This window comes from Canis aureus, chromosome 22, assembly GCF_053574225.1.
Source record: "Canis aureus isolate CA01 chromosome 22, VMU_Caureus_v.1.0, whole genome shotgun sequence".
Lineage (NCBI taxonomy): Eukaryota > Metazoa > Chordata > Mammalia > Carnivora > Canidae > Canis > Canis aureus.
Window position 1 is genome coordinate 50256631 of NC_135632.1, and position 27895 is coordinate 50284525.

Here is a 27895-nt window from a genome sequence, read left to right on the forward strand (position 1 = left end):
GCAAAGCTTTTATTTGCATTTCCCTTGTGCACCCAACAGGTATGTATATTAACAACATACTTCATTTTTGGCACAACAGCCTCATTAATTATGTCAGCAGAGAACTGGCATCAGGACTCCTGATAATTCTTGTTTCCCCTCTGCTGGCATTGCTGCTTCTGAACTACCAACCTACCATCAGCAGGCTTCATTTTCTCTCTGCCTTCACCCTACTCGCTCCTGTGCTCTAGTCTGCCAACCTCCCAGTTCTGCAAAGAACAGAACATGAGGTCCTAGAAGAATGAACTCTACTAGTTTTATTATTATTTGGCTTGAAAGAGACTTTCTGAGCCTACATCCTGGGTCCTTCTGGCCTCTTTGATAAACTTTTGATGAGGAGGAGGAGGAGGAAGAGAAGGGGTGATGACAGTGGTTACCACTTAATGAATACTTACTATGTGTCCTAGGTATACCATTATTTCTAAAAAGACAGATTATGCCATTTAGTTCCTAAAACAACCCTAGAGGAAGCTATCATTATTAAATATTTTTATTTATTTATTCAGAGAGAGAGAGAGAGAGGCAGAGACACAGGCAGAGGGAGAAGCAGGTTCCATGCAGGGAGCCCAACGTGGGACTCGATCCTGGGTCTCCAGGATCATACCCCAGGCTGCAGGCAGCACTAAACCGCTGCGCCACCGGGGCTGCCCAGGAAGCTATCATTATTAATACCCATTTACCAGATAAGAATGCTGAGGCTCAGTGAGTTAGAGTCACAGAGCCAGGACTCGCAGGACCAAGGTGGGACTTCGATATGTCTACTGGTGCCATGCCATGAGGCAGTCCCGTCTCTCACAACACACAGCAATGTCGGCAAAAAGTAACTGGGGGCTCAGAGGTGTGAAAATCACTTCAAGAGTTAAATACCAGATAATATGAACTAATAAAAGATCAGGAAAGCCATTTCTGAGCGTCCATTTGGCTGACACAGCCCAGCAAATACTATTGTCAAAAACACAAACACAAAACTCGGCTGTGTTTTGTTTTTAGTTTCTGAAGTTTCTATTCCGAAGTCTGAGATTCTGGTCAGTAATTTCTCCTTGAAGCCTAACATGCCTTGCCCAGTGACCAGGGAAGTAGGGCACAAGTGGTTGTTTTCACAGATATTCTTCTGATTTTAGTCTATACCATCATTCAGGCCATCACGTTCCCTTTCCATCCACATCTGGCATCTTGGTTGACATCCCAGGTGAAGCCTGTAGAGGAATTGATGGCTTGTCCCCACCCACACCCCCATCCCCGCCCCCCAGTGGCTGCCTTATTAAGACAACTCAGTGGTTATGAGGAGTTCCTGAATATGAAGGTTCAGCCATCACTCAAGAACATTGGGGGTTTGGGATCAACTACATCAGGCACTAAGCTGAGGCACTGCAGATAAATAAATGTGGTCTCCATTCCCATTTTACTTAAAATTAGGGCTTTGAATAAATCAGAACAGCTGACTTATGGGGCAGTTAGAAACTAAGGATGACAGACAGTGCGTATCATGTTAGAGAAAGCAGAGAGCAGGAAGGATCCAAATGCATCCCCGAGAGAGAAGGAGGCCCTCGGGGTGGGATCAGTTACCGAAGATGGAGAGACACTCCCAAGAAGAGATAGGACAGATACTTGGTCCATACCACAGGGTAAGGCAAATGGCTCATCATAAACCACATTATTTTTTAAAGTTACCAAAATTTGATATGTTTGATATGAAAACTTCAAACTCTATAGAAATAGAATACCTTGGTTGGCATTACCCTTTCACTGTCCCCTGGTCTATAAGCTCACTCCCTAGGGCCAGGTACTGTCAACAGTTCAGTGTGGAATAAAGGAACGTAGTTGCTTCTTTCCTGAACATGACCAAGAAAAGGATTCCAAAGAACATGGTCTGAAGGAAAACAGACCACAGAGCTTACAAGGATCTCTGCTTGCTGAGTTGTAAGATTCTTCTGTGGAGCAACTCACTGATGCCTGACTTCTGCTATCTGTTTTGGAAGAAAAGCCTAAGGTAGGTAATATGTGATTGTCACGTGGAATCTAAGATTCGGTGGCAGTCACCAGGCAAATGACCATTCCATCCTCTGGATAAGGTGTGAACAGGTTCTGGTTAGATGTCAGTGTGTCCACCTGGTTGCTGCCACGGTTAAACCTTAACCAACATGAACGTCTTTATGTTAAACTAACCTGTCACATTGTTAGTGTGCAGAGCCTTGGGGAATGGGACAGGTGTGTTTTAAGGCGAGGAAGAGGAACTTGGGTTGGTGAGTCAATGCCTGGGGCGAGGGGGGTGGGCATCATAATCATAATAGTTCCAGCTCTGGGCAGCTGGAACTCTGGAGGGAATTTGGAAGGGAAAGAAGGGGCCATGGTTCCAGGGGTGGGCTATGTTCAGGGGATGAGTTTTACACACTTTACTTTGCCTGGGGGCAGACAGTAATAATTATGATATAAAGTTAAATTTGGGTCGATTTTGATTAATTTATATCGGCACAGACTTGTCAAAGGACTCTATCTCTCTACGTCCTGCTCCAGAACCTTGACCTTGCAGGGATTTGAACAGATCTTGAAAGGCTGAGTAAGGAGGAGTAGCCACACTGTCAGCAGGGCCCCCTTGCATGGCCCATCACAGATCACTGTGTGGCCCTGTGACCAGATTCAGCCCCAGGAGGGATGAGTGCAAGTGGTGTGTGCAGTTTTTCTGTCCTGCCCTCTGTGTTCCCCTTGAAGCCTTACATGCCTTGCCCAGTGACCAGGGAAGTAGGGCACAAGTGGTTGTTTTCACAGATATTCTTCTGATTTTAGTCTATACCATCATTCAGGCCATCACGTTCCCTTTCCATCCACATCTGGCATCTTGGTTGACATCCCAGGTGAAGCCTAGAAATAAACGCTGACAGCAAGATTCCAGTGCAGGTCGTTTCTTTGAGAAGGTGATTCTAGGAAACATAAATAGGGAAGAGGGGAAAGTGTATTAGTCTGGATTTTCTGAGGAGAAGGTGCCAAGGTGGGATGAAACATGCAGGATTTTATTAGGGGAAACATGTATGTGAGGCACAATGGGGACGGAGCCAGATGAGGCCAGGAGAATTGGCACACCGCCAGACAAAGGTGAATCTGAGAGGGAAAGCCTTTGACTGCCTGCCAGGCTAGGAAGGGTAGCAAAGCCAGCATCAGGGGAGTCCCAGTTCTCCTGGGAATGACCTGCTTTGGAGTCCTCATGATGGTCATTGACTGGAGCAGCCCATGCAAAGCAGGGCTTGCACGAACACAGCCAGGGCTTCACAGCACAGCAGCCAGCCTTAGAAACTGTACGCTCTGATTGGAGGCAAGTCTGCTAGTGCATTCTCTGGCCACCCCAGAAAAAAGGCAGGGAAGGAAGGGGTGTGAAGAGTGCACTGGTGAGCAGCTGGGGGCAACCAAGGCACAATCTGCTGGGGCTCTCTGGGGGACTAGGTAATCCCCCACAGGAGGAGCATGGGCAGGGATGCACCCCCACCATCTTGCAGCTGATTGGCTGGCCCTCACCACCAGAGCTAAACAAGCCTAGCAACCAGTACAGGTTCAACACCCAGCATGTGCTGGAGACACTTGTTAACTTCATTTTGAGAAAGCACTTCTGTTTGCTCCTGCATGGAATCTTTCCACCAGAGCTGCTAACAAACTGAACATATAACTGATTGGGGTTATGCTTCCTCTTTCTTCACACTCCTCACCTCCCACCCCACTCATTTCTGCTGGAGAATTAGAAAAGTGTGAAATACCCCCAGAGTGAGGAACATAGGGGATTCTGGGAAAAACCAGATGGAACAATCCATCGCTCCCCACTGTAAGGACACACCACCAAACTCTGATTATAACCATTTCTCTTCTTTACAGTTCTGTGTGGAAACTTATGGTCAAGAAAAAAAAAAAAAAGATTAGAAAGAATATACTGTACTAAGGGTGGTATTATTATGGTTATTTCCCTTTTATTCCTTAATGAAGTGTGATTTTACCTCTTTAAATGTTTAAAAATGGCTATTTTTTTCAACTTTTCTGTATGCTTACATGCTTCCATTATAAGAATTATTCTTTAAATTTCAAAACATTTATTCCTCTTACCTTCCCATTTTTGTTACCTTAATATCCTCTGCTTCCTGTTCTTCCCTTCACTGCACCATTCTCCCTGCCATCAAAAAACAAAAGATTCCATTAATTCCAAATCTTTGGTGGTTCATAAGGGCACATGTGATCTTGGGTGGATGGCAGACTTTCGTTATTCCTGGCTGAGAAGTTCGCTGAATCTGAGGAGTGATGACGATGGTGGGGTCTTACCTGAGAGGAAGATGGCAGATAATATTTGGTCTGAGTTTATATTCAGTCTTCCAAAGAAATGTCGTTTCCTGCAGCAAAACCAAGTAGTTAGTCATCAAATCTCTCGTCCTCTTCTCCTTGCAAACGATAGTGGGACCGTATTTCCCAGATTCCCTTGCAGTTCATAAATATCCCTGAGAATGCTGCAGCCCATGAACAGCAGTAGAAGTGATAGCATTGTTTCCAGAGCTCCAGATGTTATGAGCGTGGGTCCCTCCCTGATCATCACCTGGAGGGGAGATTCCCACCCAGCAGGAACACCCATTCTGGACTTGACTTAGCAAAGAAATAACCTTCAATTGTATTAAGCCATGGAAATGTTTGTTTCAGCAGTGAGCCTACCACAACTAATACACTGTTAATCTTTCATGTCTGCCAAGTTCGCTCTAAATCTACAGAGTCCAAGGTGAATTTGACTGCAGGGAGTAGTGGAGCTCCACATTTTAAAAGACCTACAACCTGGACTCTTTTGCAATCACAATACCATGAGGAAGTAGTAGCCTTGTTGTTTCCCGATCTCTTGCTGTCCTCTAGATTAACGTAACTTCCACAGTGGAAGCAGCAGCTTTAGACAGGGAGCCCAGATTATCTGTCCCTACTCAAGAACAAGATGATGCATGAATCTACTCAAACCCTGAGAGCCTCGGAAAATACCAGTTCATTTTAGAAACAACCAACCACCGCAATACTAACAGCTAACTGTGGCCGAGTGAGAGGCTGAGGACTTTGAATAGATGAACTCATTTAATCTATACAGGTACTAGTGATGTGGGTGATAGTCTCACCATTTGGGGAACAGAAGGCACTGAGGCACAGAGAGATAAGAGCATCACCCAATGCCACAGCTAGTGAGTATCAGATTCAAGCACAGGCAATCTAACAAAAACAAAATTCTTGGAATTCCAAAATCTTGAGATTCACACTAGAATGAGATGTTCTGTGACTGCAATGCTCTTGGTCCTGGCTGTGTGATGGCCTGTGCATGGTCATTCCCTCCTCCCCTCATTGTGCTCTCATCCTGCTCTTAACATCCAAACTCCTCCTGTTGATGGCCTCAGCTCTGGAAATGTACAGCCTTGCAAAGGATGACACGATCTCCCTCTTTCTTGATCTACTTAATCTCATTAGGCACAAATTGTAATATGCCTTGATTCAGGGAACTTCTCTGCCAAATTAAGTCCCCTGAGATCTCTCACACACAGACCTTGATTTATGAACACCAGACTCTTTCAGTCCTCTGTGATTTTCTTTACTGAAACCATGCAATGCCAGTAAAAGAGAGTTGATGATAAAATCTTGGTTTCCTATGAATTCAGAGAATTCAGGAAACATCAGAGGTCATGTGTTTCAAATACATAGTAAATCTCTATGACTCTACTTACTGGGATGACAATTAGAATAACAACCAGACAAACCCTGGGCTTTGATAGGACACTTGGTTTAATACTGAAATACTAATAAAATGATCTGTTACGACTATTTTCAGTAATTCAACATTTCTTTTACAAATGCCGCATCTACTCGGAATTTCTCCAACTGCAGGACATGGTGCGCTGGACCATAATGAGGATAAAAACAGTTACCATTTATTAAGCACCCACTATGTTCCCAGCACTGTGCCAAGCAAACACTATTGACTTACCATTGCATTCCTATTTTAGAGATAAGGAAACTGACACTCAAGGAGGTTACGTTACCTAAGATATGACAGGCAGTATACTGGGCCCCCCAAAGATCTTCCTGTCCTAATCCCCAGAACCTGTGAATGGATACCCTGAAAGGTAAAAGGGACATGGCAGGTATGATTAAGTTGAGGACCTTGAAAGGGGAGATTATCCTGGATTATCCTGATAGTTCTTATAAGGAAAAGAGGCAGGAGAGTGAGAAAAGGAGATGTGACAAGTGAAGCAGAGGCCAGAATAATGTAAGGCCATGAGTCAAGGAGTATACAGGTGGCCTTTAGAAGCTAGAAAGGCAAGAAAATGGATTCTTCCCTAGAGCCGCCAGGGAGAATACCATCCTGTCAACCGATTTTAGACATATGACCTCCAGCACTGTAACATAATGAATTTGTGTTGCTTTAAGCAACTAAGCTTGTGGTAATTTGTTATGGCAGCAATAGGAAATTGCTAAAACAATGTCACATGGAGGTTGAGTCGTAGAGGCAGGATTGGAACTGTGTTCTGTATGACCGCAGAGACCATGCTCTTTATGTATAAGTTAAATTGCCTTGGAACTTAAATATATGGCTTTTAAAATATGATTTTTATGTTACACAAAATATTATATTAAGAAACAGAATATGCAACCCCAAAGATTTTTTAAAGATGAAATACGAGAGGTCAAAAACATACAATAGACCAAAAGAACAAGTAGAAGGCATAGAACTAGAGTCATCCTTTTTTTTTTTTGAGATTTTATTTATTTATTTGAGAGAGAGAGAGAGAGAGCATGAACAGGAGGGAGGGGCAGAGAAAGAAGGAGAAGCAGACACCCCACTGACCAAGAAGCCCAATGTTGGGCTCCATCCCAGGACTCTGAGATCATGACCTGAGCTGAAGGCAGATTCTTAACCAGCTGAGCTACCCAGGCTCCCCTAGGGATTTCTTTATATGGTAAATTGGTACAATGATGAAGGTAGTATCACAAAACCATAGTGTAAGGATGGATCATTTAGTTCATTGTGATAAGAAACTGGAGTTTAAAATCCAGTAATAAAGTATGTGCAAGAACGCCTCAGTCCCAGGATTGAGTCCCACATCGGGGTCCCTGCATGAAGCCTGCTTCTTCCTCAGCCTATGTCTCTGCCTCTCTCTCTCTCTGTGTCTCTCATGAATAAATAAATTAAGTCTTTAAGAATAAATAAATAAAGTATATGCAAGGCAGTCAGACTACAGCCTTTCCTCATACCCTGAAATGGAAGACTCCAGATTGACTAAAGTTTTAAATGTGAAAGGAAGGATGATAAAACTAATAAGGGAAAATGTATGAGAAGATCTTCATAACCAAGAGATGGACAACTGTAAGGCAAACAAAGAACAATAGATCTAATTGTATTAAGTGAAAATATTTCTGTTTGGTAAACCAATATAAACAGGTATTAATTTGGAAAAATATAGTCACTATGATTTAAAAAGAGAAAGAATTATTTATTCAAGAACAGGCAAAATATATGTATAGTCCATCCACAGGTGAGTTTCTCAAACTCATATTAATGCAATCAGATAAATGCAATTAAAACAGTGGACACAACATATTACTCCCAAAAGAATAGAGGAAAAATAGAAAAGTAATTAACAATGAGGGTTGATGATATTGTGAGAAAACAGAAAATTTTGTGTGCTGCTAGTGGAAGGGGAGACTGAGATGGTCATGCAGGTAACCTATCTGGCATATGCCCTAGGACCCATGGCTTCTCTCCTAAATAATATCCTAAAGACCTGATCATATGTGGATTGTAAGTGGACGTTTATAAGGATATTCACATCTGTGTTATAGAGCTGGAAGCAATGCAGGGGCCTGTCCTTGAACACAACGGATAACAATGTATTATGGACACACCAGAGGATATGCTCTACAGCAGTTACCAACACACTAGCTGTACAGCCGTGTGGACATACCTTAAGACACAGTGTTGAGTGAAAAAAGAAAGAAACAGAGCAAGTTCCAATGCCATATACGCAAATTAAAACACAAAATAGCACTATGTTCTACAAAGAAACAACTTATCCAGGGGCTTTTATCAAACACATTGAAGTGGATGTCTAGGGAAAGAAGGGAATAGAAGAGGTGATAAGGGATAAAAAGGAAAATAAATCAATATAACAGGAGTGGTGGTTCCTACAGAGCAATGATGCTAATATGCTGTAACTTCAGATCTTTCTACACCTAAAATAATAGAAATAATAGTTTAAGGCAGGGGAGGGGCTCTTTTCTCTAAGCCACACCATACTACAGAACCAAGTCCCCAGGGGAAGCCACTTTTCCGTGTCATGTCAGTTAGAAAACATGAAGTGTTAGCAGGTACCTAATGTCATCTGATTCTGTAAAACACTCAGAGTTATAAAGAACAGAAGCAGGGTAACCTGCATCTCAAAAAGCCCTCTTTAAGTAAGCTTACTTAAAGTAGGAACTAAAATGTCATTTCGAGTAGTGAAAAAAAATTAGAACAGCATCTTTTTAAACTTCAAAAGTGAAACACAACGTTTCAAGAATATGCTATACCTCATACTTTATAAAATTGTATTTTTAATGCAACACTGGTCTGCTGTATTGCCCAGAGCTGGAAACCATGCAATAAATATTTGTTGGATGAACAAATGAACAAATGATGACCAGTTCTTAGGAAGAACTAAGGATGTGGAATGAGCACTTGGGTGTTATGCTATATGGTGGCAACTTGAACTTCAATAAAAATGAAAATAAAAAAAAAGACAGAACAAAGGATGAATCGAGTGCTAGGTTTTTCTTCAGAGCTTGTCATCATTCATTTCTTTTTTTTTTTTATTTATTTAAATTCAATTTGCCAACACCCAGTGTCATCATTCTTTCTCTCGTTTTTTAACTGGTTTAACTCTGCAAGATGTTTTGGTTTTGCTGAGCTTGCATGTGACTCTAGTGATTCTCCAACTTCACATTTATCAGCTTTGTGAAAACCTACATATTCACAGGTGTCAGGATTTCTCTTTGCAATTGCCCTGCATTGTATTTACATTGCAAGTGTGGACATGAACATTTTGACAGGAACCGCTTTCATAGCTGATCACTGAGAAGTGGCTTTTTGATCCGTATGTTCACTTCTGCTTACCATGAAACCCTATTTCTCTGAGGGCTCAATGAATGCTCAGGTTACAGAAATACTCTCTACTAGCTCCACTTTGCAGGTAAGAAAACTGAGGTTCACAGAGGTGAAAGGCTTGCCCAGAATCTCATGGCTTGAAAGTGGCAAACCATAGGAAGCACAGTGGGAGGTAGACTATTCACTCACATGACCCTCAAGCAACACTATCAGCGGGTCTCTGTCATTGCTCCCACTTTACAGATGTGGTGCCTTCGAGGCTCACAGAGATTAGCTGCCCATGAGGAATCCTAATAAGTAGGATGCAATTTGAACCTGAGCCAATTTTGGATTTTCACTTCCTCTGCCTCCTCTGGTTTCTCAACTCTTAATTTTTTTCCCAATTCTTTTGTTGTGGTGAAATACACATAACATAAACTTTACCATCTTAATATTTGACTACGTCCAAGTTCAGTAGTATTAGATATTGTTGTGTAACCACCACCACCATCCATCTCCGTAACTTTTTTCATTTTATGAAACCAAGACTCTGTACCCATTAAACAATAACACTCCATTCCCCTCCTCTCCCAGCCCCTTGCAACCACCATTCTACTTTCTGTCACTATGATTTTGACTACTCTAAGCACTTTATAAAGTGGAACCAAATAATATTTGTCTTCTTATGACTAGCTTATTTCACTTATTATGATGTCCATAAGATTCATCCATACTGTGGCATATTCCAGAATGTCCTTTCTTTTTAAGGCTGAATAATATTCCATTGTGTATATATACCATGTTTTGTTTATTTGTTCTTCCATCAATGGACATTTGGGCTGTTTCTACCTTTTGGCTATTGTGAATAACGCTGCTACAAACATGAATATGCAAATATCTTTTTGACATTTATACACTAGGCTTTCAATTTTTTTGGATACATGCTCGGAAGTGGGATTGCTGGGTCATAGGGTAGTTCTATTTTTAATTTTTTGAGGAACCTCTACACTGTTTTCCACAGCAGCTATGCCATTACCTTCCCACCAGCAGTGTACAAGGATCCCCTTTCCTCCACATCCTGGCCAACAGTTGTTGTTTTCTAACGTCTTGATGGTAGCCATCCTGATGGTGTTAGGGGGTTATTTTATTATAGTTTTGATTTGCATTTCCCTAATTATCAGTGATGTTGAGCATCTTTTCATGTGGTTGATGTTTATTCATACATCTTCTTTGGCAAAATGTCTGAATAAGTCTCTTGCCCACCTTTAATTAAGTTCTTTGGTTTTCTTGTTGTTAAGTTTTAGGAATTCTATATATTCTGGATATTACTCCCTTATCAGAGGTATGATTGACAAGTATCTCTGCCTATTCTGTGCATTGCCCTTTTGCTCTGTTGATTATGTCTTTCATTGTACACAATTTCAAAATATTCATGAAGTTCAATTTGTCTTTAACTTGTAATTTTTTGAAAAAATATTTTATTTATTTATTTAAGAGAGAGTGCTAAAGAGAGCATGAGCAGTGGGGAGGGGCAGAGGGAGAAGAAGAAGCAGACTCTCCGCTGAGCAGAGAGCCTGATGCAGGATTGGATCCAGGATCCTGGGATCATGACCTGAGCCAAAGGCAGATACTTAACCGATTGAGCCACCCAGGTGCCCCTCAACTTTTAATTCTTGTTCACAATGTCATTCCTGGCCTCTTCTCATCACCATTTCCTTTTTAGCTTTTTGGAAAGTTTGGAGAAACAGAATGGTTGATAATCATTGCTCTGATGACAGATCCCAGCTTGGCATTTTCACAAAGTCATACACTATAAGCACCATTATTACTAAGTCTTTATTGACATCATCCTGAACCTGTGTTATAGCCTGGGTCCTCCCCACTCCAAAAGTAGACTCTGAAATAAGGACTTGGGTGCAGCTGATTTCTCTGGGAGGTGATTCCAAAAATTAGGAGTGAAGGAGAGTGGGACAGTGTGAAAGGAAAAACCACTAGAAAATTGTCGTATTGAGGTCATCATTATGAGCGACTGGAGTTAGAGACCCCAGGAGATACTCTTGGGGGCTTAGAGGATGCTTCTCAGAACTGTCCTCTGTGGGTCTCCATTTATGCATTAGCTTCTAGCCTCCATGGATTGATTCTCCTGCGTGTTTGGGCTGTGCATGGTGGGTGCTGAGATGCCCCCAGATTCCCCAGCAGAGAGGAAGGCTTATTCCCCCAGTGCTGGTAGTGCTGCCTAAAGATGGCCATCAGCTATCAGAATTCCTGGGGATAACTCCAGAGAGGAAAACTTCCTCATCCAAGGACATTCTTCCTTCTGGGGGAGCCCACAGTCTGTCAATGCTGGGACACAGAAGCCTGTCCCAGCCCCCTATATTGGGCAACCTTGTAGGGCTATCACAGCTTCAGAGCACGCTGAAGGTTCAGCTCAGGGTCTCTTGGAGACCACATCATGGCTGATTTCTTCCTCTGCCCTACCTGCCTCCATAACCTCAGGGGTTGATGCCGAGATCACTCCTCAGCAAGCCAGACCTGGTACAACTTGTTTACATACCACGCATGGGTCCTTATCTTAGGGAAGGGAAGCCCCAGAGAAGGAAGTGGAGAGCACACAGCTTGTGGAGGGATGCTGTAGGCCAAAGGAGCAAGGGGACTCACAACTCACCAGGGCTGTAACTGCACGTGAGGTTTGGGGGGCCAGATGCAAGGCCCAAGGACACACCTGCTACCACGAGTCAGAGCTGATTCCCAAACCATCAAACAAATCTGAGTCTTGCTCTGCTGAAGTTTAAAGGTATAATTCATTGCCATTATTTTTGAGCACCTCAATATGCCCAGGTAAAATGATGTTAATCAGAAGAAGAAGTGGAAAGTTATGACATCAAGAATAGTCATGATGAGGACAGACAAAGGCTAAGAACACATCGGCCACTGAAATAAAAGCAAAAGGCCTGTTCCTTTCATAAGCCCAGCCACTGACTTCCAGTCTAGTGCTTTTAGTCTGGCAGGCCAGCCTCCTGCAGTGATGCTGGTAGGAACTGGAATCATCAATATTCCACTGCTACCTTCCAAGTACTGCATGGAGTGCCTCATCACCAAGGAGGGCCTGCATCTGGCTCTTTTCCACCCAAGTCACTGAGAGGAATGGAGACCCATAATCGAGGAAGCAAAAATGCATCTGTCCACACTGCTGAGGGAATCCTAGAGAATGCATACTGGTGCCAGGAAAGGTTTTGGGGAGCTGAGACATGAGCATGGAAGAAGGGCTGAGAATGGCATTACTGATCTCAATTTTGTGCTCACCGGGGCCTTTGCCTATGCATGATACTCTGTGTTTTGTTTTGTTTTAATCCCTGTTTCAGATTAGTCCACAGTCCATCTAAAGGAACTCTCCAGAAGGGAAAAAGACACCAGGATTGAAACTCTAATAGGGGATATAAGGATTTTCTTTTATTTACCAAAGAACAAAATACAAGGAAAGATCAGAATAGTGAAGAAAATCATTGCAGCAGAGATGATGGAAACATTGGCTGGATTGAAAAGATGCTAAAGGAATTTCAGAATAACCAAATTGCTCTCAAGGTACTTAATCCCTTGACTGGGGCCAGTGGCTTCTTTCTAAAGAATATTTATGAAGTCTGGGGGTCTGAGATGCTTCAAATTATATCCGGCAAAAGAGAGAGTCACTTAATAAGACAATAAGGTGAATAATTGTGGAAGTGCAAGCAAATTATGTAGTGGCACCTTTAATTCTATTTTTTGGAGCCAAACAGAGTGGCATGTTCAACCTTTTCTCCCCTTCTGAATGGAAATTAAGATAACAGTATTCAGGAGAAGGAATTTGTGCAGATCCCTGAGTACCTCACTTGGCAAAAGTGAGACTCAGGATTTCCAACAGCAAAGTGAGCGGTGGTGGAAGCTCTGGCAGTGTAGGTATTGGGTCTGACAAAGTCAGATACCCACCACCAAAAGAAAACATCATTGAAAATTATCTAGATCTTCTTTTATTTTATTTTTAATTTTTTATTTTAATTTTTTTAATTTTTTAAAATCTAGATCTTCTAAGAAAAAGGCAAAATTATGTGGTGGTTGTGTCACTGCTGATCACCTTTAACCTATTCTCCAGTTCACCCAACTGGGGGAGGCTTCGATTGGCTTAGTCAGGCAATATATCATCACTACTAGATCCTTCTTCATTGAAGGCAATCAACCTGCCATGAATTCCTGTGAGACTGAGTTTCAGGAGGGTGAGGACTGTGTCCCCTTCTCTTGTGGCTGTGCTGTGCTCAATGTGTAACATGCTCAGAGTCTGTTGGCTGAATGGGTAAAGGGAGCTAGAGTTTGCTGATGTGAATACCCAGCCTTTATAATTCTCCCTCTTGCTCATCTGTCCTTCCTACTCCCTACCCTACCCTCAAATGACTCAGGGGCTTTTTTCTTAAGACCATATTAGCTACCACTAGGATTTGCTTTTGGCCTGGATTTTCCAGACAATCATATCCAAGAGATCTCCAAAACACGAGGTTAGTGGGAAATAAAGATCAGAAATGAATGGCACTGATATTCCAACAGAAGAATCCTAAGCAATTAGAATAAAAATGCAGGAGGCAAAGCAGGGGGAGCGGAGCGTGGACCAGAGGGGGATCCAGTAACACTGGTTTTGTAAAATTTAATAAAACGTATAATTGACCCTCATTAGATTTATTCACATTACAAAGAGAAAGCTGTTTGCTAATGAGAAAAGCTTTATTCCCCAAATTTCAGATCACGAATTCATTTCCCTCTTCCTTGCTGGTTTGGCACATTTTTAAATGGCTTGGTTAAAACAATTATTAATCCTAAATTAAATATCCATGACAATTAATCCCCCAAGAGCCAAGGAAAGTTGCTATTGCTTCCTACCTCATTTTCTCTGTGACCAAGTTGTTACTTGCTCTCTCTAATGCTACTTGTGAGCTTTATTAAAGCAGAAGAAATACACTCTAGGTTAAAGGGGAGAAAATAAATAAAAATAAAATAGACAGTGAAAATGTTTGTTAATTAGGCCACAGGCGGGCATTTTTAGCTTTGTTTTACTGTGTACTTATTAAGGATTACATTTAAAATCGAAAGGCCAAAATGTTTATTATTAGCTGTATACTTCATCTGTAAAATATGAATTATAATTGTACCTCATAAACTGTTGCAAGGCTTAAATGAGTTAACCCATGTAAATTGCTTAGAACAGTGCAGAGTGCCCCACAAGCCCTGGTCCATGCCAGCTGTTATCATTGTGCCCCTGTGTGTTCTTTCCACACATTTCAGCTATTATTTTGGCATTATGTCAAATAATATTTTTAAAAATATCTGTTCAACGTTTAATTTGGACTCTGAGAAACTAATTTTCTTTCTCTCTTTTTAAGATTTCTTTATTTATTAGAGAGAGAGAGATTGAGGGCAGAGGGAAAGGAGGGAGACAATCCTCCAACAGACTCCTCACTGAACATGGAGCCCAATCCAGGTCTCCATCTCAGTATGCTAGATTATGACCTGAGCCGAAATCAAGAGTCAGCTGTTCAACCGACTGAGCCATCCACATGCCCAAAACTAAATTTCTCTTTAAAAACTTTTATATTCTTCTGTTTGAAATAAAAGTAATTGCAGACCTTCCTCTACTTGCAATGGGGTTACATCCCAATAAACCAGTCATAAGTTGAAAATATCAGGTCAAAAATGCATTTAATACCCCAAACCTACCAAACATCATAGCTTAGCCTAGCTCACCTTAAATATGCTCAGAATACTTACAATAGCTACGGGTGCAGAAAATCCTCTAACATAGAGCCTATTTTATAATAAAGTGTTGACTATTTCATAGAATACTGTACTGAAAGTGACAAACAGAATGGCTGTAAGCATATGGGTTGTTGACCTTCCTGATGGCATGAATGACCTCAGTGCTGCGCTTGCTGCTGCTGTTCAGCATTATGAGAGGATGGTGCATATTGCTAGCCTGTGGAAAGATCCAAATTCAAAATTCGAAGGATCGTTTCTTCGGAATGCATATCACTTTCATACCATCGTAAAGTTGAAAAATTCTAAGTTGAACCATCATAAATCAAAGACTGTGTGTACACGTATTTGTTATATGCAGTTTTCTGGATCAGAAAAACTGGGCAGTGTTTTAAATGTTTTAACTATTTAGATCATAAACCATTCCTTCTGTTATACACTTTTCTGTTTCAAAATTTCAGCAACATTAGCTGCTAAATTCAGCGATGGCCAGCTGATGAGGCTTCCCCTACTGTGTCCACCTCTCACAAGTCAATGAGAGAGACTCATGGACAGGGCACAGCTGGTCTTCGTCACATATTTTCATCCAGGTCCAGTCCTCCTTGGTAGGAATGAGGCCAATTTCTCTTTGTCAATTGTAATAAGCCTCGACAGAGATAGATTGGAGTTAGGGTATCTTATTTCCATGCGAAGACATTTATCTTTTTTCCCTCCAAAAGATGCCTAATTTGCATTTTCCAATGGCACACAGGATGCCCTGTCTAGAAGCCTGAGTCAATGGACAGCATACTCTCTAGGGTGCATTTAAGTACTCCTTACAGTCTGTACCTCTGAACAGGTGCCCTCATGGGACACAGCTTCAGATGACTCCCAAACCAACTCCTACCTCATTCACACTCTATTCAAGTTCTCCTCCTAATTGTCTTATTTTTTTTTCCAGAATCATACATTTATTTCAATGTAGGGCCAGTGCAGCATGTGGGGAAGCAAGGAGAGGAAGTTAGAGGCTCAGAGGACCAGCAAGAGATCAGAGTTTTCCAATGAAGATTTTACTCTGAGCTGGAAATGAGTTGCCCTTTGGGTTCCAGTACAATCTGTGCCATTTATCTGCCAGTCTCTCAAAGGTAAACTAGAACATCTCCCTGCAGGTAGTCACCCTGACAGTGAAATGGGCAATTTCTATCCTTGTCTCATTTCGTCTTCACAGCCAAGTTGTGAGGTAGGCATCTGTATAGCTCAGGGACACCTAAGTAAAGTGGTTTGGCCAAAGTAAGAGTTTTATTTCCCTCATGTGACACAAAGTCCAGACAAGGCTGGTACAGCTGCTTGAGGAGTTAATTATCAGGAACTCAAGAACCTGCTCCACTACCATTCCTGAGCATGTGCCTTCCAACTTCATTGTCACAAGATGGCTGCCCCTCCTTCAAGAATAGCATTTATGTCCCAGGCAAGAAGAAAGGGAAGGGCAGAGAGTAAAAGGCATGTGCCAGCTGAGTCTGGCCCTATTTATAAGGAAAGCAATAGCTCTTCTTGAAGCCACCCCAGCAGGCTTCTGGCCACCTCTCATTAGTAGGAACTAGCAATATGGTCACCCCTGGGTGAAGGGAGCCTGGGCAGGGGAGCACTTAATTTGGGACATTGTCTCTCCAAATAAGACTAGGCTTCCATTGGTAAGAATGGAGAGGTTGTGGAAGTAGACGAGGAGCAGTGTCTGCCTCACTACTATTATTCCTGTTTTACTGATGAGGAAACAGCTTTGGAGAAGCTACAAGATCTACTCAAGGCCATGCACCCGGGCAGTGAAAGAGCCAGACCTTGCCTCCAGGTCCTCCATCTGTGCAGATGCCTGTGTGAGGTGGTACAATGAGCAGGAGCACAGAAGAACCAGGTCAGTGATCCTCCTGCACAATATAGCACAGTTGGAATTCAAATATAAGGAATGGTTATTTTTTTGTGTTCCTGGGTAATATCTTTCATTTATTTGCCAGTGATGTGGATATAATTTGAGCTGCACCTGTTTTACTGACAGAAAAAGTTCAAGCCACTTAATCCAACTATTTACTTAATCAGTGGAGGAACTGGGAACAGTGCCAGATTCATGATGAGTTGAAGGCAAATGAGCATTCCACTGTGTTGGATATGCTACCCTGCTCTATGAAAGAAATCTTAGAAAAATCAAAGACATAGAATACCTTTGGGATTGATAAATAACATCTCCATCATGCTTCTTTAATGAGGTTTACTCAAGAATTTAAAATTTCTCCCAGGGCTGCTGGTCTGTGACCATTCAGAAAACTGAGAGGTATCCCAGCAGATAGACAGGAGTGGTACTTGGTTTTCTCTTTAGGGGTTGTATACAACATACTGGCTTGAAGGAGATTGCTGCCAGCCTTGTGAGCCATCTATACTTACCAGTTCATTGAAGTGTCTCCTTCACTGTGTACTATGTATGTGAATAATCTTGATCCTAGTTAGGTCAGAAGAGTCATAAAATCCAAATTCAAATCTATGTAGATTATTGGTGCATAAAGGTGGACCCGTGGCCAAAAATACTGTCCTACTCTAACGCAGTCACTTCAACTGCATGCCTCAGTACCTGGGTATCTCAGCCACCTCTAGGCCTTTGCCTGGGTAGATCCTCTGCTGGACCTGACCTTTCTCCTTACCTTGAACTCCCCCAGAGTAGCCCCTTCACATCCTTCTAGCCCCAGGTTAGCTATCCCTTGTCCTGTAGGTCAGGATTAGGATTCCTTCCAAATGGCTTCCATAGTCCAAACTCAGAACTGGCCACTCTGTAAGGTTAGCAGATAACTAAGGTGATCATATTATTTACCACCTGAACTAGAACCCTTAAGAAGGAATGGCAACACTATTAGTAATTACACAAGAATAACCACCATAGACAAGCACATGTATGCTCAACTCCACTGATTTCAGAGGTATTAAAATATGAACATAAAAAAGATACATCTTTAAATCAGTGAAATATAGCATTTAACTTTTCCAATTGTTTGGACAAATGAAAACTGTGTTTTCCATGGCCTTTGTGTGTATTCTATTGTTATTGAATGTTTGTTTTTTTGCTTAAGTGATAGAACCTCACAAGGTTCCAGAAGATTCTTGACACTGTGTGTCAAATGTCTTAAAATCATTCATACCCTTTGACTCAGCATTTCTATCTCTGGGAATCTATCCTATAAAAATATTCAAAGTTTTGTAAAAAAAAAAATTGTCTGTACTTATCATAGCATTAATAAAAAACAGGAAATAATTTAAATATTTGGCCTATAAAGTAGATTAAATAAACTATGGTACAAATTGACAGAATTTGTATATAGACTACAAAAAGCCATTGAAAACTTATGTTGTATGGGGCACCTGGGTGGTTCAGTCAGTTAAGCGTCTGTCTTTGGCTCAGGTCATGATCCCACCAATTGGGATCGAGCCCCACATCAGGCTCCCTGCTCAGTGGGAAGTCTGCTTTTCCCTCTCCCTCTGCCCCTATCCCCCACCCTGGTTGTGCTTTCTCTGTATCTCAAATAAATAAATAAAATATTTTCTTTTTAAAGAAAAATTACATTGTAGAGATTGATTTAATGACATTTTGTTAAGCAGAAAAAGATTTATAAAATAATTGAAACAATTCATTTTTATTTGTAAAATATTTTTGAAAAAGAAATCTATAGATGTTTTCTCTATATGTCAGAAAAAGATGGAAGGATATACACACCAAAAATCATTTATGATAATTTGTTTTTCCCTGTGCTTTTTAATAGTTTCCAAGTGTAAGTATAAATAAAATTACAAAAAAGGACTTAATGTGTACTTCTATATAAAAAACATTTTAGGTAGTGTTTCTGTTTTTCTGTACTTCATCTGGTTCTAAGAAGAGAGACATACTTTTGAAACACATTCTCCTCAAGACTGGAAGCTGGTTTGGGGTAACAAAGCCAAGCATCTTGTCTGGCTAAACATATTTTCTTTTTGGCATACAAAGAGCCAATTTTGTACATAGGATCATACTTTTATACTGTTCTTCTAAAGAATGTTTTTAAAGAGAAAGAATAGGTGTTCCTATTCTTTTTCATGCAGCTATACTGAACTGGCCTCAGAGCCATCTAGAAAACTGTGTTCACCTTTCAGCAGAAAAGCTGACTCCCTCCAGGCCTTGGGTCCAAGATCCCAGTCACTCTGAAGAATGATGATGTCACGCCATGGTCAATAACAGCAAGGGAAGCAGCTTTTTCAGTGCTGGTCCCAATGCCTTAGCCTCAAGCCTCTTGAGCATCAGAGAATCTGTAATGAACAGCACAGAACAAAATACAGGATAGGTGTCTCTATGTTCAAGTAATTTCCTGATTCCAGAATCTGCACTGGAGCCCCAGTAGCTCTTTTCTGCAGTTCCAGACCTGGTCTACGATGCTCAGCATCTTCCTAGCACAGCAGCAATTCATGGGTTCCAGCCCAAAGGCACAAGTAGTTTCTGATCTCAGGGTATCACTTTCTTTCCTTATTGTTTTTCCAGTCCTTCCAATGCCCTATAACCAATTTTCTTTAAATAAAAAAAAGACTACTTAACATTAGTCTCCATACTTAGTTACAAAGAAAAGCTCTACTCTCTTAGCAACTTTCAAATGTATAACACAGTATTATTAACTATAATCACCATGCTGTATATTACACTCCCATGGCTTATTTAATTTACAGCTGAAATTTTGTACTTTTTGACTGTCTTAACCCATTTTGCCTACCCTCCCCACTACCTCCCCACCTCTGGCAACCACCAATATGTTCTCTATATCTATGTTTTGATTTTTGTTGTTGTTTTATATTCCACATATAAATAAGATCATATGGTATTTGTCTTTCTCTGTCTGACTTATGTCACTTAGCATATTCCCCATGTATGTGGTCTTCAACAGCAAGATTTTATTCTTTTAAAAAAAAGATTTATTTTTCCATGAGAGACACACACACACACACGCACACAGAGAGAGAGAGAGAGAGAGAGGCAGAGACATAGGAGAAGGAGAAGCAGGCTCCTGCAGTCCCAATGCAGAACTTGATCTCAGAACTCTGGGATCATGCCCTGAGCCAAAGGCAGATGCTTAACCACTGAGCCACCCAGGTGTCCCGATTTCATTCTTTTTTAATGGCTAAATAGTATCCCATTTCTATCTTCTTTATCCATTCATCCATTGATATACACTTAGGATGTTTCCATATCTTGGCTATTATAAATAATGCTATCATGAATACATGGATACAGATAGCTTGTCAAATTACAGTTTTCATTTTCTTTGGATAAATATCTACAAAATGGAATTGCTGGATTATATGATATTTCTATTTTTAATTTTTTGAGGAACCTCCATACTGTTTTCCATCATAGCTGCACCAATTTACAGTCATATTAATAGTGTACAAGGGTTCCTTTTCTCCACATCCGCATAATACTTATTTCTTGTCTTTTTTATAATAGCCATTCTAACAGGTATGAAATGATATTTCATATTGTGGTTTTGCTTTGCATTTCCTTGATAGTTAGTGATGCTGAGCACCTTTTCATGTACCTGTTGGCCATCTATGTCTTCCTTAGAAAATGGTCTATTCAGATCCTCTGCCCATTTTTTTTAATTGGATTTTTTTTGCTATTGTATGAGTTCTTTATAAATTTTGGTGATAAACTCATTATCAAATATATGATTTGTAAATATTCTCTCCAATCAGTAGGTTGCCTTTTCATTTTGTTGATGATTTCCTTTGGTGTGTCAATTTTCTGTACTAAGTTCTCTCTTTTTTAAATACCTAGATAGTTTTTACATTCTTGATGGGACCATGAGTGATATACCATAATAGCTCAGGTTACCAGACTCAGGGTGTTTGTATTTTAACATTCTAGAAACTGATACTTCATTCTAGATACTGATACTTTCTCGAAAGGTGAATGTCTACTTGGGGAATTTCCCATCTCTCCTATGTTTTAAATGCCCTTTGCCTTTGAGATAGGAACAAAACCTTACTGTGGCAAATGTTGGATGCATAAGGGTCCACAGGCCATAAAGGGTCTGAATAGCTATGACCAGGTTGCAACCATAGTTACCCACTCCTTCCTCCCTAAGACCCAGAAAAAGCCTGGACAGAAAAAAAAATCCATCATTGATATCCAAATGAAGTATGTTCAAGGATAGCGGGAAGCCACCACTGGAATTTTTTTATTGATTGGGGAGGGATGGCATGTCCTCAGAGAAAGGGAGAGGAAGCCCTTACAGAGGAAAATGTGGACGTTGAGGAGGCTTGAGCAGTGAGAATGGGAAAGGGGAGGACCCCTTTGGAACACTCAGGAGGCCTGGTCTCCCAAACAAGGTAAGTTAGCTAATAAATCCCCTCAGTTTATATGATTTGGGAGACTTAGACTGGAATTCCTTCTAAAGGCATTGTTAAAACACCACCAGAAGTCACTTTACATTTAGGATACAGAAAACTAACAAAGCCTATTTTCGAAAGGGTAACCTCCCTTGCCCCCAACACATAAACACTGTATCGACTTCTGGTGACCCTTATCCCATTTCCCTCAGACTGGCAGAAGAGACCCCAAGTTAGAGTCCCTTCCTTTTTCCCTCTGCCCAAAGGGCAGCGTGGGACGCCCCCCAGTCCTGTGGGATGGAAAGGAGGGGCCTGGAACAAGAGTTATGTTCCAATATTGGGGTAACTGAGGGCCAGTTCCTCGGCTTAGTCATATCTACATCCAAACAGAATGGCATATAGTCGGCACTCAATAAATATTTATTGATTCAAATTCGGTCTGCACTTCTATGCATGCCACCCCCTTTGCATCTTCTCTGCAAGTCTACCAACTGGAAAACACTTTGCAATGCTGTTTCTGAGCCAATACACACCATCATTTCTTTTACAAACCTTCTGGGACTTGGATTAGTTTTGAGAAATCCACTAGCATTAGGGAGTCCTATGAAAGGGTGTGAGGATAAAGAAAGACAGTCACTGTTCAATATATTTTTGCTGACTGGTGTGCAGCTTGGATGTTAACTAGTACCAAGTGAGCAGGTCTCATCAGATGTGTAATGGCAATGAAGTGGCTCACTTCTTGGGTGAGACTAACTTGAAATCTCTTTAGAAGAAAGAGGGTATGAGATAAGCTTTCCCTTCTGAGAAGTAAATTGGCAGGGTTTACTAATTAAAGTTAAAAGCAAATGTCTGAGTCACACTTCCTTTCTGGCTTTCTGGCTCCTTCCTTTTGGTCTCCCACTTATTTCTAAAACATGTGCTGCTCCACTGGAAAACACTGTGGATAACACATTTGACACTAATGCAGACACTAATGATTTTAAGTTTTTCCAACCAAATCTGAGAGTTTGTGATACAAATAAATATGTGCTTTGGGCTGTGATTCTTCCAGTTAAGTTCTTTGGAATTCTGTACACTTGTTTTCCCTTTTTTTCTCTAAAGCATAAAGGTTTTCATAAATGCAGGAAGTGTGCATTGGGGGAGAGGGTGATGTGAGAACTTACTGAACTCCAGGTTGATAAAATCCTATGGGACTTTGAGAATGACTACTGCCTCTTTTCTGGAAGGTATGTGGAGTAGAAACTTCTGCTTCTTGGTTTGACAGCACACACTTTAAAAGGAGCCTCCTTACGGTTTTGTAATTGATTTTCAATTTTTTAAAGTGAAATAATACTGCAAGCATGGCAATAAAAAGCACTGGTTTCTTCCCTCCTCATTACCAATCCACAGGTCCACTCTCCAGAGGCAACCACTTAGTTCAGTTGTTTGTCCCAGTACTAACCCCCCTGTTTTAAAATAACATGCTATGCTGCAGTTTCTTGATTTACCAGTGTTGGAAATGATTTATTGATTCCTATTAGTTTAGATAACGACTTAGCACTCTTACAGATCCTCACATTCCCTTCCCATTTCACCCATTCTCCTAATATGCTATTTTGGGAATTAAAATAGTTGCCAATGTTTATGTTATTACAAGTATGTAAATATTGGTCACTGCTAAAGCAGGATAGCTCTTTCATCTTTCCATCTCTAGTAAAATGTTTTGTTTTTCCTGCAGTTAACCACTGCCTCAACCTTTTCCATTTACTACTTTTCCCCATATCTTCCAATGGATCTGTCAAGTATGTACAAATAATATTTTCTAATGACCAAGTATATCAGGCACTTTATTAGTTCTCTTGATTTCCTAAAGACCTCTCTTCCACAGCTCTCTACCCTTCTTTTTTATTCTTAACTGGGTGTAGACTACATTCTGGGTTTCCTGTCATGATCCTTCTGTGTTGTTTCCCTGGTTCAATGAATCTAAAGTTTTCCTCTTTCCTTTCCTTTCTGCTTCCTCCCTTCTTTGCTTAAGCACACCCTCCAGCAGCTTCCTGATACTGGTTGCTTGAGAAACAAATTTCTTAGGGCTGTACTCATCTAAAAATTTTTGCTTTCAAATTTGACTGATAGCTTGGAAATACAGATTCTTTGACTCAAAATTATTCCTTCTCATTCTTTTAAATTCATTGCTTCCATTATGCTATTGGGACGATCAGTGTCATTATGCAGCCCAGTCTTTTGTGTAGGATCTATTTTTCTTGTTCTTGGAAGCTTTCAGAATTTTTCTTTATTCCTGGGGTTCCTTGATGTGGATCTTTTTCCTATTTCCTGAACTGGATAACTAATGTGCCCTTCCAGGTTCTGGAAATTTTTTCTTGGAATGTTTCTTTAACATTCCGTTCTTTCATTTCTCTTTCTAGAATTCTGGACCATTTATGTAATTTTTAAAATTTTCTCTGCCCTATCATTCATATTTTTAACTTTTTATTCTATTCTTTGGAAGAATTCCTATACTTTATCTTCCAGTTTTTAATTTTTTATAATTTTAACTACATTTTAAAGTTTCTAGGTTGTTTTCATATTCTCTCCATTGCTTCTTTTCCATGGTATTGTCTTTTTTTTTTTTTGGCTGAACTATGCTTTCTTTTCTTTTTAAGAGGATTAATTTAGTGAATAGGTACATTCATGTGGTGGGAGACAGGATCCAGGGTGCCTTTCTCTACTTTGAGCGTAGGCAGGGCTTGTAGATTGGTCAGTGTGCAAGGGCTATTGCGTTGCATTCAGGCCTGGTCTTGCCCCCAATGACAAGATCTTCAGGCTTTCCTTCAAAGTCTACAGATTCTTTAGAGAAGAATCTTTCAATCTTCTGCCTGTAGTAGAGGTACCTACATGCCCACATTTGGGGACAAGATAAGACAACAACAAAGGGACATGTTCAGAATGCAGACTTGCATTTTGCCTGCCATTGTAAGCCCCATATCTCTCTGTCACCTCCCCTGTGCTCATGCCACTGAATCTGAAGTATCTGAAAAGATACAAATTTCTCATCTCCTGTGGGTGATAGTGGGTGAGACCGAGGGTCTATCCACTTCATATATAGACAAAGCTAGTGTTTTACCCCTATTTGCCCTCCAACTTCTGTAGTTTGGTGTCTTAGGACCCTGAGCTTTTTCTGAATTCTGCAAAGTGAACTCATTTCTTCTCAGTACTTGGGCTATGCCTGCCTCGATGTGCAAAGTCAGAGACGATGCTTCCAAATGCTGTTTGCTCCCAAAGATTTTTAGAAATCCCTTGTCTACAGCTTTTTACTTCTTGTTTTCTCTGTCTAAAATGAATCTAATTTTATTTCTTTGCTGTCATTTTAGGGGAGTTTCAGCAGAGAACAAAGATAAAGGTTTCTGTAAAATATTTGCAAATCATGTATCTGATAAGGGCTCAGATTGCTACAATTCAACAATAAAATGATAACCCAATTTAAAAACAAGCAAAGGATTTGAATGGACATTCCTTCAAAGAAGGTATACAAACGGCCAATAAGCACATAAGAAGATGCTTATCATTAGTCATCAGAGAAATGCAAATGAAAGTCATAGTAAAATGCCACTTCATATCCATTAGGATGGAGATAAAGTAGCAAGTATTGGCAGGATGTAGAGAAATTGGAAACTTCATACATTATAGGTGCTGGTGGGAATGTAAAATGGGATTGCATTTTCCTTCAACAGAAAACAAGAGAAGGTTTTGATTATTGATCATTATTAGTCCATCCATCTAGTCATCTCTTCAGTTTTCAAAATGTGTTTATTAAGCACCTACTCTATGCCACACAGTGTTTTAGATACTACTAGGATTCAATTGGGAGCCAAAAAAGACCAAGTCCCTGTGCTCATGAGGTTTTCAGTGAAGATGGACATCAACTAAAAGTGTACCAATACTCAATTATAACTGAGATAAGTGCTGCAAAGGAAAAGCAGTGTTCTTCCATGGGAGAATATAAGCAGTGTTCTTCACCCGAGCTGTGTAAGGACAGGGAAAGCGACCCTAAGAAGGTAACTTTGAACTGAAACGTGAGGTTCAAGTAGGAACTCATAAGGATGAAGGAGAGTGCTCTAGACAGAAATGAAGACCCTGAGGAAAGATTACACAGGGAGTGTTTGAGGAACTTCATGCGAACACAGTGTCTGTTTCTTGAAAAGCACAGCTCAGAAAGGAATGAGTTGAGGCTGAAGCAGTGACCCAGCGCCAAAAAGATCCTTAAGGCCATAGCCACAGTTTTTTTATTTGGAAGGTAATAACAGGTCATGGGAGGATTTTAAGCAAAGGAGAGATATGTTTCAATTTTTATTTCTTTGTTTAGAAAATCACCTTGGGCTTCCAAATACAGAAAAAATGGTGGGGAGTAAGCATCAATGAGAAGTAAGTATTAGAGTGGTCTGGTTGGGAAAGTCAGTAGGTGAGCAAAAGTTTGGAATAGAGATGGAGGGAAGTGATATTTAGGTTGTGTTAATGGGCTTTGGCAATAGGATGGGATGTAAGGGCAAGAGTCGTGTCCAGAGGAAGTGTTGGTGCCATTTGGGGGGATGGAAGAAGGTTTGTGGGGAGGATAGGGAGACCACAAGCTTGGCCCTTGATTTGTCGTATGTGAGGTATTTGAGCCATAAAACTAGAGGTGCTGGGGACAGAGGGGCAACTGGATATGTGGGCAGATATGGGGTAAAGTGGGCTTGAGGTGTATATTTGGATGTCATGTATATTTGGATGTCATGGGTATGCCAACTATTGACATTTACTTCTTGTGCAGCTGTCAACTTAACAAGCAGCAGTCAGAAACTTCAACCAAAATCTACTTTCCTCGAATGAAATCAGTAAACATGATGACAGCTCATGGTATACAAGGTTCCATCCTGGAGGCTGAGGGGGAGTTAAGGAGTGTAGGTTTGACACTGTAGCTCGAAACAAGTAAGAGCCAACTCAAATAAGAATACAGAAGCCAAAGAGCAGACCACCACAAGATGCCCTAAACAGCATGCAGTGACTGCTGAGCAAGGAGTAGAAACATGAACCTCCTGATTTTTCTGACCAGGAAATGATAATACCTCAGTTTTCCTCCCCCTGCCTCATCAGGAGTTCTGCTCCCACATTTCCATTATGTTTCTTCTTGCTGTACAAAACAGAAAATGCCATACTCTTTCTTCCATTCCTGTACCCCTTCCTTCCTGCATGTCTCCTTTCATTCCTCCTTCCCTTTCTCATGCTCTGTTCTTCCTCATCAACAGGCATCTAGAAGCACAGATCTCCACTTTCTGTGTCCAGGGGAACATGAACTCATAGAATGTAAAAATCAAACTGCCTGAAGAGCATCAAATCCAGCTTTTGTTAAAGTGAGGAAGGGAAGGGCCCCAGAATGGGGAATCAAAGCCCTCACTCAGCACATACACCCAATTCTGGGCATCTGGACACTCCTGTGGCCCTCTGCAACTTCTCTCTGAGATCACCAATGTCCTCATGGCCACCTTATGGTTCCCTTAGAGGCTCCAGGACAATGGGTTTTCCTGCTTATCCTCCTACTTCTCTGACTTCTCTGTTACGTTCAAGACAAGATATTTGGCTTGATACCTTGTCTTGAACATAACCAGCCTTGGCCCCTTCTCTGTTCCCATGTGAGCCTTTCCTGGCAATAAATGTACTAGAGTGAGTATGGTGTCCTAGTTCAATAACCTTCTCTTCAGGCAAGGTCTCCATTTCCTTTCTGAACTCCCAGTTGGACTGAGGATTAAATGAGATAGAATGTGTTGGCAAGTACTGACAAAAGTGACAACAAATTTAAAAATCTCTTAAATGAAACTAGATATCTTTTCTTTACCTCCAGATATAAATGGAACTAACACACTTTAGTAGTAACAGACTTCATCTCCTGTGGAACTATCTCTCAGAGTTATGCTCCTATCAATTAGGAGTGTTTTCAGAATACAGAATAGAAACCTCAGTTTACAGGGGACTTATTAGATATGATTGATTTTTTTGGTATGACAAGAAGATCAGAGGTAGGCTCTTATAATAATCAGTTCAACTCAACCAATTGTGGACCTCGTTTCCATCTTTCTGTGTGATGGCCTTTTCCCCTTAGGTTGCAAAGGGTTCCCCTCATGGACGCAAGATGTTTGCCACAGCCCCAGGCATCCCCTTTGCACCTAAAACAAGGTAGAAGAAGGAAGGAGCAGTGCAAATAGTATCTATTCTTTCAGTTAAAATCACAGTCCTTCCCAATAGCCTTCAAGAGGCTCTTGCTTACATCCTTTTGGCCAGAACTATGTCATGTGGCCCTCTACAGTTAAAAAATATTCAGATCATGACATTCCGTATGTCTCTAGCTTTAACAAAACAGAGTGTTTATTGGAACAGAAGCTTAAATTTTGTAGATATGGTATCTGTTCATACTTTAACATAAAGTGTTCATAACACACACACACACACACACACACACAAATATTCAGATTATACCACCTCTGTACTGGAGACTGGTATTGGAAGAGAGGATTGGGATTGGTGTTGAGTTATCCAACCGCCAGTCTGCTGTTGACTCTTCTTTGACTCTGTAACATAAAGAATCAGGAGGTCATAACT

At 40.9% G+C, this 27895-nt stretch overlaps 2 long non-coding RNA genes across 6 annotated transcripts; one reads left to right on the plus strand and one right to left on the minus strand.

The window, feature by feature from the left end:
* Nucleotides 1–27895, plus strand: LOC144294202 (uncharacterized). 5 transcript variants are annotated; one of them, XR_013361657.1, is made up of 7 exons: nt 1–39; nt 548–2029; nt 12514–12733; nt 15864–16047; nt 16579–16811; nt 25629–25687; nt 26073–27895. It is a non-coding gene; the product is annotated as an uncharacterized LOC144294202 (long non-coding RNA). The 5 variants fall into 5 exon arrangements; XR_013361662.1 differs by having other exon boundaries at nt 16671–16811; XR_013361659.1 differs by having other exon boundaries at nt 16678–16811.
* On the minus strand, nt 1291–19215 carry LOC144294204 (uncharacterized). Its single transcript, XR_013361666.1, has 3 exons — nt 19060–19215; nt 4140–4186; nt 1291–2957 (listed from the first exon to the last, which is right to left on the minus strand). It is a non-coding gene; the product is annotated as an uncharacterized LOC144294204 (long non-coding RNA).